At 41.8% G+C, this 21,232-nt stretch overlaps 2 protein-coding genes across 6 annotated transcripts in view; one reads left to right on the forward strand and one right to left on the reverse strand.

Moving 5' to 3' along the window:
* The window catches only part of LOC126924390 (putative aminopeptidase W07G4.4), a 213,603-nt gene that overhangs the window by 125,801 nt on the left and 66,570 nt on the right, over positions 1 to 21,232 (reverse strand). Inside the window, exon 3 of one of the 5 annotated variants that reach the window (XM_050738819.1) lies at positions 17,454 to 17,682. The exons of the other annotated variants lie outside the window; for them this stretch is intronic. The gene's annotated coding sequence lies outside the window, so the exon portion shown is untranslated. The remainder of the gene's footprint in view (positions 1 to 17,453; positions 17,683 to 21,232) is intronic. 5 annotated transcript variants of the gene reach the window in all.
* LOC126924393 (alpha-2B adrenergic receptor-like) overlaps positions 1 to 21,232 on the forward strand; it is a 127,378-nt gene that overhangs the window by 47,147 nt on the left and 58,999 nt on the right. The gene's annotated exons all lie outside the window — the stretch shown is intronic.

Raw genomic sequence — 21,232 nt, forward strand, 5'->3', positions numbered from 1 at the left:
CGAGCGAAATTGCTTTAACGCAAACAATAGAGGGTTGAACAGTGTTAAACCGGGACACGGCACGGTAACTTTCTTTCCGTGAAAGCAAAGCATCTCCTGACAGCGTTTCGAAGCCAGAGCGGCCACGTTCGCCGGAAGCTGCTACGGTGATGTAGTAGTAGACACAGTAGACGTGGAACAACGAGCATGTGTATTTCCAGAAGTTCGTTCCTTTCAAGTGGACGTGTCCTTTATGATTTCCCAAACTGATCTTTCCTTCTGACGAAGTTCCTTTCTCTGTTTTGACTTCGACAATGGCTCACGAAGGTATTCGAACATTTACCGTAGAAAATTTTTATGGATATATCGTTCGTTGTTTTAAGAAATTTCTCGAAATTTCATTAGCAATGTAACGAGACGTTTATTGCAAATATGCATTGGGTAAAAAATTAGTATAAAGCATGAACGATAGTTTTATACGTATAATTAGTATCAGAAATGCCCTCGTTAAATTTTGCCATTCGATAATGTAATGAATAATTGACCCTAACTCTAATTACTTTGGGTTTCATTACACGTGGGATTAAAAAGAACAGAAATTAACAAGACACTTAAATTACTAAAAATTCTCTGAAACCGCCTGGCAGATAACCGTGCATTCTAAAGGGTCGAATTCAATATTATCTTTCTAACGCTCGAATAACTTTGAAATCTCAACGAGAGATGTAATTTCGGTATTCTGATTTATAGTCGGTTGAATTTTTTGAAATTTTATCGCGGTCGTTATAGCGACGTACGAACGAACTGGGCCGAGACATATTTTTCCATGACGTGCACAAAACTTTCTGATCGGCGTGAAACTTTAACGAGACGTGCCGATGCGTTGCCGATCGATCGTACGTTGCGAAATTTAAGCCAGTGTGTTGGCTCGTGGCGCGTACCTACGCGCTGTCAGCGAAATTACAACTGGACAAATAAAATTGGCCAACTGTTCGGCCATTCGACGTTACGTTTCTGTTTTTGACGTTTGTGCAGCAACAGCACGTGAAACACGACTTCGTGTTGTTAGGTATCCCGCGGGATATTATCAACATTACAATTAACAAATGTCAGTTACGAGCTAGTAGTAGGTGCAATTTTGAATCTAGACAGATAATAAACCCGTCAGCCACAATTTCAAGGGATTCTGAACAAACGCAGCAGATGGATGATGATTACTACGGTGAAGGCTTGTTTCTATCACTATATTCCTTCTTATATTTAAGATTTTGTTCTTTCTTATTTACAGGTTCCATCTTTCTACCGGCATAAAGGAATAAACTGTAAGGAACGATAGTTAAATATAATAAATAGTTTCCATTCTTAGCGCTTGGAATTTCCTTTGGAAGGTTTTAATATTCTCCTAACTCAAAGTTGAATTATCTCGAGCTCCGACACTCGTGAAATACACGCCCGATATAATTGGTCGCTTCATCACGACAGACGTACTATCGTGATTTCGAACGAGGTAATTTTGGCAGCGGGTTCCAGAAAATGGACGTGGACCGCGATAAATAAGAGAGAAAATCGTTAAGAAGTTTGAGCATCTTTCTTATCGTTCACCGAACCAATTTACCCCTCGATGGCCGCCTCTTCCCGCCGGCTGAGCTATCGCTTATCATTTTTATTAGCGTTCTAAACACGCAATCGGCTTATCGACCGGTGGCCCGCTTTGGAGAGCAACGCCACCGCTAAGCTGGTCGATCGATCGGGAACAACGGTGCCTCTTCTTTCGTTCTTTTACTTGACCTCCGTAAAAATTCTGAAACTTTTATGTTATTAATATTATTACACGGAGTATGCTCGCCGGGAGATTTCATTCGTCCAAGCTTTTCAACTCTTGAATTCATTACACTTGATGCAAGAGGGATGAAAGGTCACATACCTTTCTAGGTCTTCGGACCTAGAGCTTCCATTCCTCGGACAGGTAGAACGAATCGGAAAGTTACCGAAGAAAGACGAATTATTATGCAATTCGATAACATCTGTCGCGGTAGTTTTCGTTGTTGGGATACATTCGTCTTCGAACTTCTCTCGCGTCAAGTTAATCTGTTAACCGCGTGGTCCATGGTGGACCATTCGTAGTGAAATATACATGTAAGTTTGGCTAAAATTGCGTCGGTCAGTGTTTGAGAAATCATACTGTATAATAAAACGTGGAAATAAAGTTTGCGGAAGAGAAAAATAGGTTTTGGAAGGTAGGGAGATGTGGGGAAGATCGAAGAAAGAAAGCGATGATGAAAATGGGCTAAAATATATGCAATGCTGGTTCGTGGCAATGCTCTGTGTTGGAATTTCGAAAAGTTTTGATATCTTCGGATCTTTTACGTTTTTCACGGAAGGCAGTTTAGTTGAACGACCGAACACATTGGGTAGAAAATTTATCCACGTTCGATACATATAAAGAGAACAAGGATTGTAATGAGCAGCTCTGGAAGAAGTAATCGATACCAATCGGAAAACACAGAGAACCAGAGAATAATGAAGAACAGAAGAAAGAAGATCCAGAAGAAGAAAATCGCAAGGGATTTCACGCTACCGATGAATTCTGATTTAGCCTCGATAAGGGAAGGAGTCGTAATCCGGCTGGAGAAGAACGAACACACTCGGTGACGATTCCAGTGTCGTTTCGTTTCTTTCTCGTTCGAACAATAACTCAGCCAGTGGTAGCAGCGAGTGATTTGTGCGCGTTGCTCGGAAACGAAACATATGTGGCATGTACATTCCAGTTTGTAAGTATTACGACTTGATCCTTTATAAAATGTGTATCACTCGGTTTAAATTATTAAGAAGACCGAGGATTTTCGATGAATTAATTGATCATAAATTTGCGTAAAATCGCGATTATATCCACAAGCATTGAAATATTTTCGTAAGCCACTGCACTTCACGTCCTTTCGCGTCGTTTCGACATGGTAGCAGAACCGTTGACGAACTACGAGACCGATACCCGATTCAAGGTAGCTAGAATGAGAGTGAATCGAGCTAGAACAACGGGCTTTCCGTTATTCAGATTAAAAACGAAGAGAAATGAAAGAAAGGCAATAGGCGACGGGTCTCGATTTTGCATCGTCGAAATAATTAGCGTTGGCTTACGGGCTTCGGGTGAATAGCAGCTCACCGTATCGGCCGCGCCGTGAGGTCACGACGAATCGAGAGCGCCACGCTATTCCACTGGTTTAATCCACTCGGCCCAAGTATTTTATTCACCTTTTACGCGACAGGGAAATGGATCGGGTAATCGATATCGCGGCTGCGACGATTCCGTGCACACCGGTGTGGCTCGTTGTAAAATGAAAAGGCGAATCGTAGAATTCGAGGCCCCGGAGCAGCAGTGGCTAAAAAGAATCGTCGTCGACTGGTGTTTTAACGAATTCCCGACGTCGACGAGCGTGGAACGTTTAATCCGACCTGGGTTACCAGTCGAATCGAATCTTCGTGCGTCATTTGCCCGGGCACAATGAACACCGACGAGAAGAAAAGAAAGGAAAACGGACGTGGAATCGGATACGCCGCGGGCTAAATCGCTTTATCGCGGTAATCCTTTAACGGCCGATAAATTCACCGCTGCTAATTAAATCGATCTTCATCGATACGCCGCGAATTTTCAAATCGTAGCGGCACAGCGTGCAAGAGCGATATGAGATGAAGTACTCGAAGGGATAATCGAAGATCAAACTTGAAGGGCACCATAAGAAGTATTTTCTCTCTCTTATAAAAGAGCAATTTTTAATTTTAATACGTTTTCAACTCTGACGTCAAAACTATTTCAATTTTCGGATCGGACATGTATTTTTATCGCCCTTTCGAACATTCGAATAACGTTAATTACGCAGTACTAACAGTAATAAAAAACTAACATAACAATTAGATTAATATTATTGTCGTTTCTTACAAAACACCGTGGATTTATCACCTATTTTTTAAATCTCATACTCCTAATGACGAATTAAATACTTTGTTTTTAAATGTGAGGCGCTTAAAAATTATTCGTGGCCAGGTTTGACGAATTACACTCAGCTGGACTCAAATATTCATCCGACTCGAATAACTCTACCTTATTCCGATATCTTTGAATTAGATCCTCCCTATATTTCAGCCTCTAAAAAACTATAGAATTGTCGCCAGAGTTCCAAGTAGAGATTCGTTTCAGGGAAAGCTTTCTATTCGGAGTAACCACCTAAAATCTGCAAAAAAGGGCGGTCGGATGAGATTCGAAGGGGTGGGAACAGGGTACGAGTGTCACGCGGTGAGAAAATGCGGTGAGACGTTAGCTCTGGCGAATCGAAAGTGGATGCCACTCTCATCGATTTTTCTGTCCGCTTGGCAATAACGGGGCCCCGCCATCACAGTCAGGAATCCAGCAAGTAAAATCCACCAGACGGAGATCGTCTCTCCGACCCTCTTCCGCTTCAAACGTCGAAAGTGGCGTTTCTTGATTCGGTTACATCGCTCTTTCTCTCATTGACGTTCGCTTACAATCGCGAATGCGCTCTCTCCGTTACGTGTGTCTACTGCCGCAAACGACGTGGATTTTTTAACGTAACGAGGAACCTCGAAAATCGTTGATTACTCGCAAAAATGACGAACGTCGGGATTTGCTTGCCGATGCTCCTGAATCTGAATTTTCTAGGCCATCGAGCTGCCGCGCCTTAATGGAGGAAGGAAATCCGCAGTTTTGGATGGGATACAAATCCTCCTGATTTAACTATTCTCGAGGATTATACGAACGTCAATATTCGTGCTGGACGTCGTGCTATGGATCTTGATTCTTTTGTACTGGGTTGTACGGATATTTCGACGAGCAACGTAATATTTCACTATCCGCTCTACATTCGTTTCAACTTTCTTTCCTTGATACTAAACGTACATATATACGGAAAATTCTCGTAGATTGTTGACAAAAATTCATATCGTTGCTGTTTTATATCTGAAATAGAAGAAGATTACAGTTCTAACAAATACGTGTTTCTATATAGTTGACCAATAAATGCAGCGATCGAAGAGTAAGATTACAAAATTTGCCAATAAAAATACTCCAGGATGAAGAGAATGATGTCGAATCGCGAGATAGTGGACGAGTTATGAATTAGTTGGCATTCTCTGTCGAACCGCTATACCCGGATCTTTCGCATCCCCTGCGGACGCACAACCCTATCATGTTGCCGTAAACTGAACGGATAAACCGAGGCAACGGAGCGTGGTATACGAAAAGAGAATTCCAAATTAACCTCTTATGTATACACGGTATGTACGGAAATTCTTGATCCGAAGTTTGAACCTCAGTGGCCAGTGGTTTCAGGATAAATGGAAACGTGCGACCAGGCATTTTCTTTCAACTTACTGATACTCGTATTGCATACGGAATTTTCTCTGTTTATCTCTGTGTATGTTATTTTAACGATATTCGTCAGTTTGCATTTTTCCAACTGTTAATTCGGTGCAATTAAAAGGACGAAGGAAGGGGAAGAAGGATGATTAGCATTTGTGTATAGTAGAGCAGAGAGATAGTTGCAGTTTATAGCCCCGAAGCAAAATGGGAATTGCTGCCTCAGCACACAATGCACACGAACATATAGATTGCCAGTAGCGGTAAAGTTTTAGCGAAAGTTATGCCCGCAGGACTCCACCAATTACTGCCATGACCAATTTCTAGATCAACCACGCCAATACGTCCAGCGCAATATCTTACAGTGTCGAAAGCAACGAAGTTCTGGAAATCTCCGAATATCAACCAACTACTCCTCTTCAATTGCAATATGAATTTCATAGGTCCGTGAGAACAGAAATTATTATTTATAGTAAATAATTAAGTTTCCATTGGTACGGGTATGTAAATGAAGCGAGTAGCTTTTGGGAAATTACATTTAGGAAGAATTAAAGTATCAAATGAACGTTTGTAAATTTCTTAATTTCATTATTCACAATCACTGTTTAATTTTTACAAAATAAATAATACGCTCATCCCACAAGTGATATAAATAATAATAAACTTCTCACTTTTCTCTATTTTCCAATTTTCGAGTTAGTCTTTAAAGTTAGAATTCAAATCCAAGTACATAATAATCCAGGCAAAATCGTATGAAAAAAATTATTCATTTAATATTAATAAATCGTCTAAAAAAAATACCATATTAATACCGACTAATTAATTACCATATTAATACCGATTAATACCATAACCGACAGTATCTAAAATATGACAGTCGTGTACCGTTATGGTTCTAATGAAATTTCAAAATGTTTCATACAACACACACAACAGGAATATAGAAGCTTCCCATGGTAGGTGTTGAAATACTTTCCTCTGTCAGTATATGTCAAACAACAAACTACAAAATACAGTAACCTCCCAGTGGACATCTCAGCTGAGAATACGATTTCACACATTATCCTGTGTCGAAGATGACGAACATAACGGTCCGTCTTCTCCACGACTATCCGAATATACTGTACAAACCTTCGTAGAGAGCGCGTCGGCGCGATGGAAACAAAGTTGGACTAGAGTACCGAATGAACGTATTCGATATCAAGTGGTTAGCTGTGCTGAGGCAGCAGCGTGAATTTCGGGGAAGATCGCGAGACCGCAAAGCACCTAGAACCCAGGACGTGTATCGCTGCTAGCTGTTAACCGTTGGAAACCGCTGTCGGGAGCGTGTCCCTCGTAAACAGTCGGTTGTTCCGGCCGGAAATGGCCCGAGGCGCGCGCACAAGTCGACGCTGGACATTAATATCCCATTTGAAGTTGCGAGTTGTGCGGTCGTCGCGAGAACGAACTATCCTCGCGGTTCGCCGGATGCGGCCCGAAACGCCACTTGGCGACTGAATCTGCCGACACCTCTTCTCGCAGCCGTCGTCGTTCGGCTCTGATAAATGATTCGGGAGGAGCTACCTTGATTTGCGAAATGTGATCCATAGTTTCAACGAATTTGCAGCTTATCCGAGTTGAGAGTTTCGAATAAAGTGCGAGATGGTGTGGGGATGGAAGGTGAGGGGAATGGTTGGGTAATGGCTCAGCGGCAAAAATGGGTTTTAAAGCTGGCCGCATCAGCCATTTATCAGAGCATGGTAAACAATTTCCATTCGACAGTGGATTTTCCCGATGGAATATCGAAGAGAAACTGTCGGTGTTTCTGGCTGGCAAATTCGAAAAAAACAAAAAAACGAGAGAAAAAAATGTCGTAATCCCTGGTGAACAAAACGAGAGAACTCGAAATGGGATGCGTGGTATCGCGAGAGTGGCTTCTTAAGCTATTCCGCGACCGCGTATCGACGTTTTTCAACAATAAGCCGTCGATTTAATTGCTTTAATCGTCGCAAGGGTTTGTCGTCGACAATTTCTCGCTCGTCGAATACGTTTCTCTACCTCTGGTGAACGCGGGGAAAAATCCCGATGGAAGAAAGAAAGAAAGAAAGGAATACATTCCAACGATGCTCGATGAGATTGAAATAAAACTGATCCCCGAAGATTGATGCTCTCTCCCCGCGATGAAACTACCCCCTCTCTCGCGCTTCCTTTATTTCGTATCCGAGAAAACGATCGAAGTTTCGACGAACGAGAAGATGGAAGAGTGCATTGTTGCATCTCGATTCGGTCCACTTCACTTCACGAGCAGAACATATTCCTTTTATTGGAAGCTCACTGGAAGAAAGCCGCGCGAGGGTGAAGGTTCACCGACATGGCGCGACGGCTGTACGCCTCTTATCCGATTGAATACTTACTAGCGCTCAATGTCGATCCTCGACGATGGTAAGTAGTTGGACTAACAAGAGTGGCGGGGCAAGGTAGAACGAATAGCTGGCTAAGAGGCCTGATGAAAGTCTGCCATTTGTCAGAATTATAGATACGAGGTTGATAGACGAATGCGTGTGCGCGTGCATGTGCGGCTCGTTAATTTAAAACCTCGACGTTACATCGAAATTCAACACACGAACGAAGAACCTGATTGACTCACTCGTCACTCGCCAAACTCCGATGATTTGTTCTTCGTTCGAGTACGACATGTTGCGGAAAATAAAATGGCAATTTCGAGTTTTTACGATTCTCGGAAAATTGCTTCTACCGTGAAAATTCCGCAAGTTTTACGACGTGCATGGACAATTCGTTTGAATTTTATAATAAAAGCTACGCCATGGTATGATTTGCCTGCGAAACTTGTTCGTCCACGAGTGAAACTATTGCTTCGATTTATAGCTGGCTAATTGACTTCGTTCTCGAACGTCCGGAGAAATGTAAACGTGCCGCGTGATTGCGAATCTTCCTGAATATGCCATGACTTTTCCACCAGCCTTTCCACTAAATTTATGCAAGCTTTCGACGCAACTGTGCCGAAACAATTCCCAGGACTAAAGTGATAAAGCGCTCTCAGCTGTGGTATCGTTATCTTCGTAACAGCCACACGATTTGATATTCGCTCTTGTTATGAATATATCGTATTCTATGCGCCCACGCGATCTTGCGAGAAGAACAGAAGTGTCAAGGGGGAGACTAGAGAGATGCATTTGTTATAGAAATTCGGATAGTTCGAGAAACTTTAAACCCTTGCAATTTTACGCGTTCTATGTGACTTTATGACGAGAACAGAAGGCTGGAAAATGTCGAAGAAAGACGAATCTGTCATAGAGATCGAAATTGCGTTTGAAGTACTTTATATCCTTACAATTCTTCTTCGTTTCAGGACGCAATTTCCTGTACAAAAAGTTCCTGTATTAATTACTAATTACAATACCTCTATATTTTTGTTAACGTTACATAAATTACATTACATTAAAATTAAAGCTGTTTTATTCGAAACAAATGTAAAGAGACTAATTACCACGATATTGAAACATCAAGAACGATATTAAAGAGACAGAATCTAATAGAAAGGCAAAGAGACGTTATTTTCAATCTGGCCATAGAATATTTTCTAAAAAAGTTCATCGAAACGAAACGAAACGAAACGAAACGAGGGTAGGAAAGTAGACCAACTGTGCTAAGAAAAGAGGGTGGCTTTTAACGCAGAGAACGAAGAGGATGAACGGAGGACGAGGACAACGGTTGAGCTGGTACGCGAAACTCGAGAGTCTGCGGTATTTTAATATCTGGCATTCCTGAAACGAACGATCATCGGACTGGGGAGGCAGTGGCAGCGTCTGTCTTCAACGTCTACGAATAGAGTTTGCATCGATGCCGGCTGTTAGCTGCCTTTAGATACCGGTATTACGACGTTACTGTTATTACCGTCACTGGTGTTCGTAGTGGGTTATCGTTAAAATTGTTGTCAATGATCCGCTCGCAGAATCGACGGTATGAGCATTGCCATTGCTGTTTCAGTTGGTCGAGTGTCGGGTGAAACATTTATTCTGGACACAGCCGTCGTTGACATTCCATCGGCGATTACAACACGCCGAGTTTCTCTGAAGGTTTTTCCGAGTGTGATATCGTTCTGTTCGTACCTATTTATTTCGAGAATATTTCTTTCGGGTACGTTTGATGTGCATGTGTTGAAGCGTAAATGATCGTCACAGAAACGTTGGGTTACGGACAAATTTTTGCTGCTTGTCGGTGCACTCGCCAAATCATTTCTTCTTTCTTCTATCTTTCTCTACGAATGGTGTGATACAAACATTTTTAATATAAATTCTTCTTCGCGGTCGCATTTTTTCTGTCACTTGTCATTCACACGAATTCCCACTCTCGTGATATTATTCATGAACTCGAGGAGAAAATTAGAATAAAGAAAGAGAGCAGAATCTTTTTCCATGAATACGACTAAATTTTATAAAGTTATCTCTGAAAATCTGTGCAAACACTATAAAGATTCGTCGAACGATTGAAGTAGCACGAGTATGGAATTACGAAACCCAGGAACGTTTCCTCGCCCCCTAGGATAAGCAGCTAAATTAAGAGATTTCAGCGTTAACCAGCAGTAGCTAGTTACGTCCCTAGACGAAGAAAATTCTTGGTTGCCGTTTTTTTCCAGAAGAAAATCTCGTTTGGAGCAGAGAGCACGGATTGCTCGGCCACGATCTTACATTCTCATCATCCGCTGAACTTTTGACCCGCGTCATCGTGACAGCGTCCCCCTATCTCGCTTCCTGTCCCTTCAAACGGTCAAACATCCCCGGAACGGAGAGAAAAACGAGGGTTAAAAAGGTTAGAGCTTAGCCTGACACAGATTCTGTTTGCACGTGTCCGGTGCAATTCGAGCAGAAGTCAAGATTTTACACTGTTTCGAGTTCCCCTAAAGAGACATTGTTTACTTATACAAATCGACTGAGATATTACGAACCATGGCCAGTCGATGATATCGAGCTTTTATTTGCCATTCGTCCGGTTTTCTGTTGCACTGAATTTCCCAAAAGAATGCAGATAAATCGTTTCACCCTTTAAACAGTATCGTGGTTCCTTTGAAAAGTTCACTTCTGTTGCTATCAATTGTCCGGTATTGTTCCAATTGTCCGGTTAATTTATTCGTTGATCATTTATTAATTATATGTATAATATTAATTATACATATTAATTAATTCTACCGACGCAACTGTTGCATTTTCATATCTGTGTATTCCGACAAAATAAACAAGAGGCTACAATTCGAATAAATTGAATTATTGAAATACACAAATGGAATTACTAAAAATTATTAAAGTAAAGGAAAGTCTGATAAAGGGATAGTTAAATTCAGCGATGAATAGTGAATTTCGAAACGTGAAATTAGACAGATAAACGCTAGCAGTTGGTACAGAAGTCAAAGGAGAATTGGAAATAGGAAGCTGGAAAAATAAATGCAAAGGGGTTGTTGTAGGAAGAAATAGGGGAGAAGAGAACGCACTGTAACGAATGGGTGATCAGACGAGGAGCGTATACGCATTCCAATCTAACACGGCCGCTTGACCCAACGATCGAATTCCAATCAGCTACCCCTAAACCCAACCGATGCCCTCCTACGCTGACACGCATCTCCTGTGCCTCGCAACGAACCTATCTCGAGAAGATTAGTCTCGCTTCCGAGGACATGTTCTCCGTGTTTGCCTGCGGATAAACAGCCCGTGATCACGGTTAGACTACGATCTTAAAAGATCCTTGGTTTCCGACCAACATCGGCGATCGATACACATCGATTTTGATGAAATTTTTCCCAAGCGATTTTTGAAATTTAGAAATCCGAAACGAAGAAATAAAATTTCTAAATATTCCATAAATAGCACGGGATAGATAATAATTGCAATATTCGAACGGTCATCGATTGGTGATATCGTCGATCATTAAATTTCTAATAAGTCGATAGCTTTATGTATATCGCCTCAGGAAATTAGACTTTTGAAATAGTACGAGACTGTTTGGAAATTCATGAATGGCGAGTGTGCGACATCTGCGTAGAAAGGCACGTACGACTCGGCAAGTTTATTTCGTCGGAGACGGAGCACGGTTGCGCGTGTTCCCAGACTCTTGAACTTTTTTATTATCTTGTCATAGAAGTACGCGAGGGCGCAGAGAAAACTGGCAAATTTATGACCACGGGGAATGACACGGTTGCACACGTTGTGCTGATTTTTTTACTCACCATGCGTTAATTACTTACGCTTCTCGGGTTCTTTCCCTTTTCCTCCAGCTTGATGACTTTGAACCTTAAAATATTAACCTTCAGAGATACAACGGTTCGGAGATTTCCTCCCTGTACCTTGATGATTTTTAATTTCGTGGCGAACTTTAATCCGCTAATAAAAATGCTCGAGTAATTTTTTTAAAAACACTCATACGTACGGTACCTAGATCCTTTTTAAAAATAACACTACACATATTCGAAAAACTTTCTAAAGCTGTTTTAAGAAGAATTATTTTTTAGAACATATTGCTACCTATGGTATTTATAAATCCCTTTTCAAATATAATACAACACATCTTTCTCGTTCTATAAAAGTATAATAACCGTCGAATTGAACGATCTCGTTGGCCGAGAGCCATTTTGTTGCAGGATCTCCATCAGTGAGAATCGTTATACCGTTGTAAAATAAAATAACGTCCGGTTAAATGCGACGCCACGATGTTCCGGCAAGAAAGTTAGGCGACTTCGGAGTTTCGACCGGATGAAGCAGTTTTTCAATTTTTGCCACGTCAGCAGCCCATCCGCGGAAACTTTTTAAACGCGCGTCATTACTAATTAATTCTGAGTATCGGTCACCAGGAAAACCAATTTCCATAGGTGACATCTATTAATTAAGTTCTCGTATCGCCGATGTAGATCAGCGGTAGACGCGTCCCACGGCTATTAAACCGCGTCTATTAATCAAGTTTTGACCCCCATGGATACAACGCACTCATGCGTGCGTTCTCTAATCAGCGACCATATTGCGATAAGTTGATTCCAAATACAACCCTATCATGGAGAAGCTTGCGCGAAATTTGAAAGAAATTTCCAGAAAATTGCAATCTCTCAAATTACTTCGCTTCTTGAATTTTAAGAAAGTAGTTATTAGCTTCTGATAGAGTAAAAACTGACATAATAGCCCAGATTATCGGTTCCTAATTTCTCACAGCAACAAGAGTTCCTTGAAATTTTTCGTGACTCGTTATGAATACTAGTTCTTAAAATTATTTTCACGTAAGTAGAATTAAATACAGTAGTGAATTACAAGACGACTGCCACTATTTATATAAATTATGAAACTAATTAGAAATGCATATATTTTATAACATGTATCGTTATCATAAATAAAAATTATATTCTTTGCATATTAAAATTTCTCACAAATGCATAAGCATTTGCAGTCTAGTTACAAGGCACGGTGAACACGAAATCTGAAATACGCTGCAGTCACGTAGCGCAACCAAATCGTGTGAAAACTAAACAAAATCCAGCCGATATGTCGAATGTCTTGCACCAATGCCAGTACGAAACGAGCCAAGGAGCATGTCGCCGTCTCCCTTTATCCACGCCATCCTTCCTCGAAATGGAGGATAAACGAGAGTAGAGAAGCAAGTCCTAGGAATCGCAATTTTATCGCGGGAGAATAATTCGACGTACGATTCGTCTTCCCCTGGTGCTAAATCAGCCGGTACGGTGGATTCTTTAACCTGCTAGACGTCCTATAAATCCACCCCCGCGTCAACGATCTTCGTAATATCGTAGAAAGGGGCGCTGTAACCGTGTAGCGCCGGCTATACGTCGACTTCACCAGCCGCTAACCCTATTCTAACGCGTCGAACACTCGGTTGCTTTATCTACGAAATTCCAAGTGCTTCGGAGTTGGTAAGCCCCAATCCTGTTTACAAATGGCTATACCGCCCCTGGCGCGGAACTATGGTTATCGTTGGTCGCGGTATTTCCGTGCGAGCCACGCTTCGCGACAGAGAGAAATGTCGAAGGAAACGGGCGTTCCCATAGGTCGCGGTCTCGCCTTCGTCCTAGGGATATTAGTTTCTCAACCGTATAGCGTGCTCTCTGGTTCTCGATACGCTTCTCCGGATAAATGGAAAACCGTCTGAGCCGGTGAAAAGCAAGTAATTTCACCTTCCTACAATTTCAGCTTGTCTTGACGAAAATACATCGTGCACCTAAATGAAAGACTACAGAATGATTGTCTTTTCTTTAGTCGGAAAGGAACGAACGATGAATGCGGTTACTGTCTAAATTAGGTTGATAAGCTTAAAGAACTGTCTGAACCTTTCACCATTTATCAAAGCGGATTCTATAGCTCTGTTTAAAGTTTCACAATTTGCTGACTTCATATCCGAGAATCTTTTTCTATCAGCTGAAACGAGTTCAACCCGATGCTCTATTCAATTTACCGACATAGGGAGAAAAAAAAGATGAAATTGCTTAAAGACGCCAAGCTCGAATCGAGATAGTCGCAGCAGAGAAGTAAGGAGAATTATTCCACGACGAGTCAGACTACCGGAGCAATGCGTCAGAGATCACCTGGCAGAGCGATGGTCGAGCTGACACTTTCGAATTTATGACTTCCCGGCACTGAGGCAGCGAGCAATCGGATAGAAACGATAATGGAGTTTCCTCGCGAGCAGAGGCAGAAAGACAAAGACGTTCGGCCGAACGATCAAGCTCGATGGAATTGGTAGAAAGAAGAAAAATTCGATTCGTCGGCTCCTAAAGCCAGCTGGCCGGTTTGCTCTCGAAATTCTCTCGAATCAGCTTCGGACGGAATTTACGAGGAATCATCCCGGACGTGTCAATGAAATTTCTCGCATCTACGTGTCACGTATTCCTTGCTATTTCCTTCCTATGAAAGACTGACCCAACGGAATCGATCCGAATAAATTGTTTTTCCTTCGAATGAGCCTTCGTTTGGGACTCGTTTACGTGACGAATCCTTTGTCCGATTCTTGGTACTCTTTGACAAAACGAGAGTCGGTAATCCGTAAGGTGACAACTTTCTTCTCGATCGAGAATCAAAAGGATACTCGTTTCCCAGCGATTCGAGTGCTTCTCAGGAGCAATCACTTTCAATTGCGCGCGAATTTTCGATGGATATCTTACACGGAAGATCGTTCTTTCTTTGACACGATCGATGAACATTAACTAGGAACCGAAGGAAGCTGCAGCTTTCTTCTAGAACTGGGACAACTTGATAAGTGCAATTAATCTCGAGAAGGGTGACAATAATAGCGACGAGGGAGTCGACGTATTAAAAATTCCTGATATCCTAACGGGCACAACCAACTCGTTCCCAAGAGGTGGCTAGTTAATTGCCAGGACTTTACTCTCGAGCGAATTCATCGCGCGATTATTTCGCGTAGGCCCGTTTTATAAGACTTCGATAATTTGACAACATACAAATCAATCATAACAAAATGTACGTAATAAATATACGCACGGAACAGAATAATAGAACAGAACAGATAATAAAATACAAAATATAGAAAAAAGATGGCAAAGAGTAGAATACTGATTCTATCAAAGTCTGCCTCTTAAAGATCTCGACACATATTCTTGCCATGCGCGTATCTCCACGTTGGTTGGTAGCTTGTATCCAAATCTACTTGTGCATTTCCAAATCCCTCGCACACTATCGATACCTCGGTACAAACATTCGCAACAGTCCTATCCATGCAAAAATGCTCCTTTCTAATCTATATTCGTGCACGCTTGATTCTTTCAAGATATAATAATTCGATATATCGTAAAGTTAAGGACGAAACTTCTTATTCGTCTGATTTTCCGAGCACACGCTCTTATGGACCGGCGGATATTATTCCTAACCTTGGGTTCTAACCGCAAATGAAATAATTAAATTTCCTGTTAGTCCTTTTTGTACGGTATTCGCGAGTTAAACATTTCCAAGGCGAGTTCGAGACGAGAGTTGCTACTCTTCCAGTTCAACGGAACGCTCTTGGGGAAATTAAGGAAGATAAACGAAATACATTAAACGTAATAATGTTTCGTATGTATGGAAGCGAACGCACAGTCGGAAATAGCGATTAAATAATGACTCCGCGGAGCGAAGCTATGGTCGGGCGTATAACTCTCTTTCTATGAAATTATGATTCTTGAAAGGACTTTGGAGAGGCGGTTTGCCAGGAAACGAAGTCTACTTTAGGCGAGAACTCAGAGCTTCTGCAACGTTGAAAGGAACGTTAAAGACGATCCGAGAAGACATCAGACAGCGATAATGACGGCGGGATGTAATTCTTCGAAGAAACTGGATTTTCTCCGATTTCAAGTAGATGAGAATCTTCTAAGAAAGCATCGGTCTAAATGACAATGTAGTTCGCTCAGCTTCACGATACAGGTTATTCGATACTCAAAACTTTCGTTAGCACAGAGCTCTTCGTCATAATACTTGGAGGAAACGAGTTTACGATTAAAAAAAAGTACATCGGAGAGGCCGCAAACGTGTTGCGATAAATCAAACGGAAATCGAGCGCGAAATAGAAGCCATTAAAATACAAGGGTCGCGCCATTCGTTCTGCTCTGTCATTTTCGAACCAATCGCTTCGACTCGTGCAAACATTCCAAAACGATTGCGTTTCGGTTTCAAGGCAGATACTCTAAAACACGACGCTTATATTTTCACAACAGCCAAAGGAATTTAAAGAAAATACTCTATGCTTGGTACGTTTATTACTACGCAACGAAATATCCAATAATAATATACACGGAAGTTACGTATCAATTCCTGCGATCGATCCTTCGATAGAATTTGCAGTTTGCAGCAGAGAATCGCAGTTAGCGATGCCTCAAACAAATTCCCCGCATTCAGTACCTGTCGCTCGTCAAAGACAGACGGGAATCTCCTTTCGACTGCTCCTGGTAATCAGCTATATTTTTCTTTTCACGCTTGTTACACGATACCTTGCAGATTGTTAGCGAACTGCAATCCTCAGTTTTTCTACCTAACTAGTTTCGCATAAAACAGATTGCAGTCTGTTTGGAGTTGACTCGATCACAGCCAGACGCTTCGATTGGTTGGCTGATGAAGCGTGGACTTATTCTACTGCGTCGGGCTTCGCACGACCGAGACGATCGCGACAGTAGATTCAGCGCGTGGTATGTCAAACGATCTCTCGCCGCGTGACTAAATAACCTTCTTGTTTACAATCATTGAAGTCCATCATCGTTGCTACAGTAATATGAATTATTAGTAACGTGATTGTCAGTGAAATTATCAATAATTAAATTAATAAGAAGCGATACAAAGTATGGCATTTAGAAGTAAACTATTCAAACATCTTATCCACACGTTTTTATTTTACAAGTTCCGTAAGATCACCGATCGTGAATGCGTTAAAGTTACATAACGTGACATTTTCTGCAACAAGATTAATCGCGGTATATTAAGAATGAGAGGAATAATTTTTAACAGCAGACAGTTCCATGGATAAGATCATTAACGAGAATGGACAAAATTGTTGTTTAGCCGTTTTCGAGAAAACTGCAATGAACAAAGAAGACGTTTCTTATACGGTGCTAAGATAAAGTGTCGTTCTAATTCGCATCGTAAATTTTTGACAACGACTGGACGCCAAATATTTATCTTGCATTGTGCCAGCAACCGAGCGGACTAATGGCGCCCAACAGTTGCACTCTCGGTCGAAACAACGCAATGTACGAAGAGAGAAAATATAAACTGCTCGACGGCTAGCATTTCATCGGGGATTAGCCTCCACAGCCGGCCAACCTACATCCATTTTTGTTATCCCTCCATCTGACCTATGGAAAGACTCAGAAATCAGCCCCTTCTCGTCTTAATCTTCGCTCTTCGTGACAGCATTTGTCGCCGCGTGATGCTTTAAAAATTGAGCAATCACGACCAACCGGAGAACAAATATATTACGGTCCTATATAGCGACGCGAAAGTGCTGAATGATCGATCAAAGTCCTTCTTTGAACATTTTATTACTAAAATGTCTGAAGATGTTTGTGGTATAAAAACATCTACATCTGCAACATTTCATTATTTTTGGGTTCTCAATGTACAAAATGTCATAAACTTACAGGATTTATCGTAGGTGTAAAAAAACGATGATTTTGTCTTTGACCTGCTTGAAGCCAGGCGAACGACCCCTGAAGATGACCAAGACTATTCACTAGAAGAAAGACAGGGTGAAGATATCGTCGTCTGAAGATCCAGGATTTTATACTTCGGAAATTAGGCGAAGCGAAAACACGGTGACACCGAAAGTCTTGCTAACATCCTTTTCTGCCTTGCGATGCCATAATCATGCTAGAAGAAACAAGCGGGTTACCTCGGAAGTTGGTACCGATTGTCTAACAGCAATTGGAATCGCTGCTGAAAAAATGTGATGAAAATTACGAACAATGAACAGATTCCTTTAGCTTGCGATTTAGTAGAGTCGATGAAATTATAATTAACGGAGTATCGAGTCCAATATATAATAATCGAATATGCAACGATGTAATTAAACCTGCCTCGTTTTATTAATTTACTTCATTGTTACGTATAACTGTGTCATACGAAACAATAGACGTATTTCGTTTAACGATTAATCAACGATCACATTTTAATAGGACCAACAGATCGCTTGAATTGGCTCGTTTTTGCTGGGATATCTCAACGTAATCGTCGGAATTGTCGAACTTAAGGAGCCCCACGGTGAACATCGTGTCGACAAAAGCGTGAGCTTTGCTATGCAAACAGTTACCCAAGAAAAACAATTTAATTCAATTTGCCTGGTCGAGGTTGCTGTAGAGTGGGCGGTGAACGCAAGCAGAAGTAGGAAGAACAATAAAAGCGGAAGCCGCGTAGAATCGGAGACAAGGTCAGGGTCGCTTGTTCCACGGCGCCGAACTGTAGCTGCTAATTGCGTTACATCGTCAAACGTCCTTCACAACGTGGTAATTAGCCGTAATTACTCACATAATGCAACGAAGAATAAAAATAGGAGAGGATAATGGAAAAAGAAACCAGGAGGACACCCCTTAACTACTGGCTTTCCTTCCACCAACGCTATTTTGAAGCTTCTTTCTCTTTCTTTTTTCCTTTCTACCATAGAGGAAACGTCGCGATGTTGCAACGTTTACCACCCCCATCCGCCGAATTCGAACCACCCCCAACAATAACCTCTTCCCAACTCGGTGCGAGTCGAGCGAAAATAAAGCTTCGAGGAGACAATGTGTACCGAGTGTTTGCCTGCTCTTGATCGATCTCGAATGGCTTTTCAGTGTAACCACTTAGCAAGCGAAACATTCTTGTTCGCGTACAAGTTGAGTCGCGATAAATTAGCTTCTTGAATTTTCATCGCGTCTCGATAGATGCTTCTCGCAATACGATACATTATTTCGCGACGGTAAATGGAACCTCGAATCTCGGGCGGACAAATTTCTGCTGAATTTTGGAGAAGTACGATTTTTCATAGAACAGCGAGGCAATACGGAGCCATTCACGGGACTTCTTCAAGTAGCAGCATTAAACGGGAAACGTTGACACTTAAAGCGGATGGATCTCGAAGACATTTCAGCCACGCGTGGAATTACATTTGCGAAACGACTGGATTCTGTGGCGAATGGAGAATTCGAATGGTTATCTGCCCGGGCGGATGGAAAGGAGAATTTGTAAAAAAAGATTGAAACTTTTTCCGGTCTTGTAAATGTCAGAAACTGTTCTCTCTATTTCACTGTTTCTATACCCGTTCGATCGAACCAACAAAACCATCCACTCTGGCGCGCACAGCCGAACCAAAACAACCCCTTTTTAGAGCAGGCTAAAATATATTGTTTGCAGCCACCTTTCCGTTTTCCTTGCAACACCGCTGAAAAAAAGCATTCTGCGCGTTTTCACCCTTCTAATTGCTCGCCTGCCAACAACCTATCAATCTTCGCAGTTGCTGTGCGATTGTCACGCAGACATGGTCGCCCTGTTTTCGAATTTCGTCCGATGAAATACCGATGAAATACCATTTCTGGATTGCGACAGTTTAAGGTTACAATCGAAATAGCTTGTAATTTTTATATAGATTTTCAGATTGTTTAAAAACTTTATCAATTTATCGATGACAGTCGTGTTCCATTACGGTGCCACTGAAATTTTAAAATGTTTTACACAAAACACGCAATATCGACATAAAAGGTTTTCGCGGTATTGCTTTCATGACCCAGTGTACGTTTTCTGCCCGTATCGAATTTGCAAAGTACTTTGATATTTCCGGTAAGCCTCGGCTGCACGAAGAGCATCAATTCGTGCAGGTACTTGCGTATGAATTTCCCATTGCCGATTCCAACAGCATGTCGTGTGCACACGGAATTGGATTAACGGAACACTCGACGAAATCAAAGGGTTGCACATCATTTTCGTAACATCGATATAACACGTTAATAAATAATAATCAGACAATCGCGCGTAATTACCGATATATTGTGCATTAATCAGCTGTCAAAAGGTAACGCTGGCCAAATTAATGAGACACGTTAACGCGAATAATAGTACCTGTCTTTATAGAGGCTATCAGCTCCGTTGAATAGAAACGAAAATAATCGTTAAATATCGCGATGGAGGTTGGAAACGATGAATAACTTTAATCCTGGTATTTATCCGCTCGGTTCGTATCGTTGGTCGAGATACCGTGATCGATGTTACAAGAAGCCGGCGCTCGATCCGCCCACCCGAACATACCAGTAATTTTCTCTATTTATATTTTACGGGCCGTTCATCCCCTATAAATAGCGACGGCGGATAACGTCGACCGAAGTGTGCACACTTGTTCGCCGACTAGGCTCGCGGTCGCTGCACGCGCGTGCAGCACGCCGTCGGCCGAGTTGCGCGCATGTATTCATGCGGAAACGTCGGTCAAAGACGCCGAGTCACGCCAACCTGTGGGTCCTCGGCCTGATAGGCGGTTTGGTAACTACCTGCCTACCCACAAACCCTCCTTGCACCGGAACAGGGTTTCTCAAGCCACTTTAACGTTGGATTGATTAATAGCTGGAATTTTTCTTTTTTTTTTTTTTATTCATGAACCTGTTTAGATATTAGGGGTTTGTTGTTCAACTATGGTAAGAAACACGGTAGAATATTTGTTAAGCCATTCACTTTGTACAGTGCACGAAGCATTTGTAAAATTTCAGCCCACTTAATTTATGGTGATAATCCGTCTTTGTAATTTAGATGAATTTTCGCAACGATATATGTATTTTATCTCGGTGCATTTTTCCTTGATACGTTTTTACTTCTTGCATTAAATTTATTACTTGAAGGTAAGGAAAGCTCGTTTTATACTTTCTCGTGCTCACCGACTTTTTCTGTGCACAGTTGGACATTACGGTTAAGATGAAACGACGATGCAAGACCAGATCCTGAATATCGAACTCGGTTAACGTTCCTCAAGATTGTGTTTGCTCGGATTCCTCGACAGTCCTCGAGAGTTTGGTGTAGAGTGGATACGATCGTTCGTGATCAGACTGGAAAGTAGGTGCGGTTGCATGCTCGAGGGTGAAAGGGCGAGTCGGGGCAAAGTAATCGTAGCTAAATCGTGATAAGAATGTTTGGACACGATACCAGATTATTCGCAGCGAATAGTGCAATTACGGCAACATTATTCCTAGTTTCAGCAACGTCGAGAAAGGTACGAAGCACGGCCACGTATAAGTAAATCTGTTTCGAAGTAGAGTCGTCCTTTCTAGCTCGAACCGGAGATATTACCGTGCGAGGGCTGAAAGGATATTGAAACGATGCAACAGCTTGCTAGCGAGAAAAAGCAGAACCACTTGTCCCAGGCGGTCGTTTGAGAGACGCTGCTCTATTGTGTATACGTTGCAAG

The sequence above is a fragment of the Bombus affinis genome, chromosome 14 (genome assembly GCF_024516045.1).
Source record: "Bombus affinis isolate iyBomAffi1 chromosome 14, iyBomAffi1.2, whole genome shotgun sequence".
Classification (NCBI taxonomy): Eukaryota; Metazoa; Arthropoda; class Insecta; order Hymenoptera; family Apidae; genus Bombus; species Bombus affinis.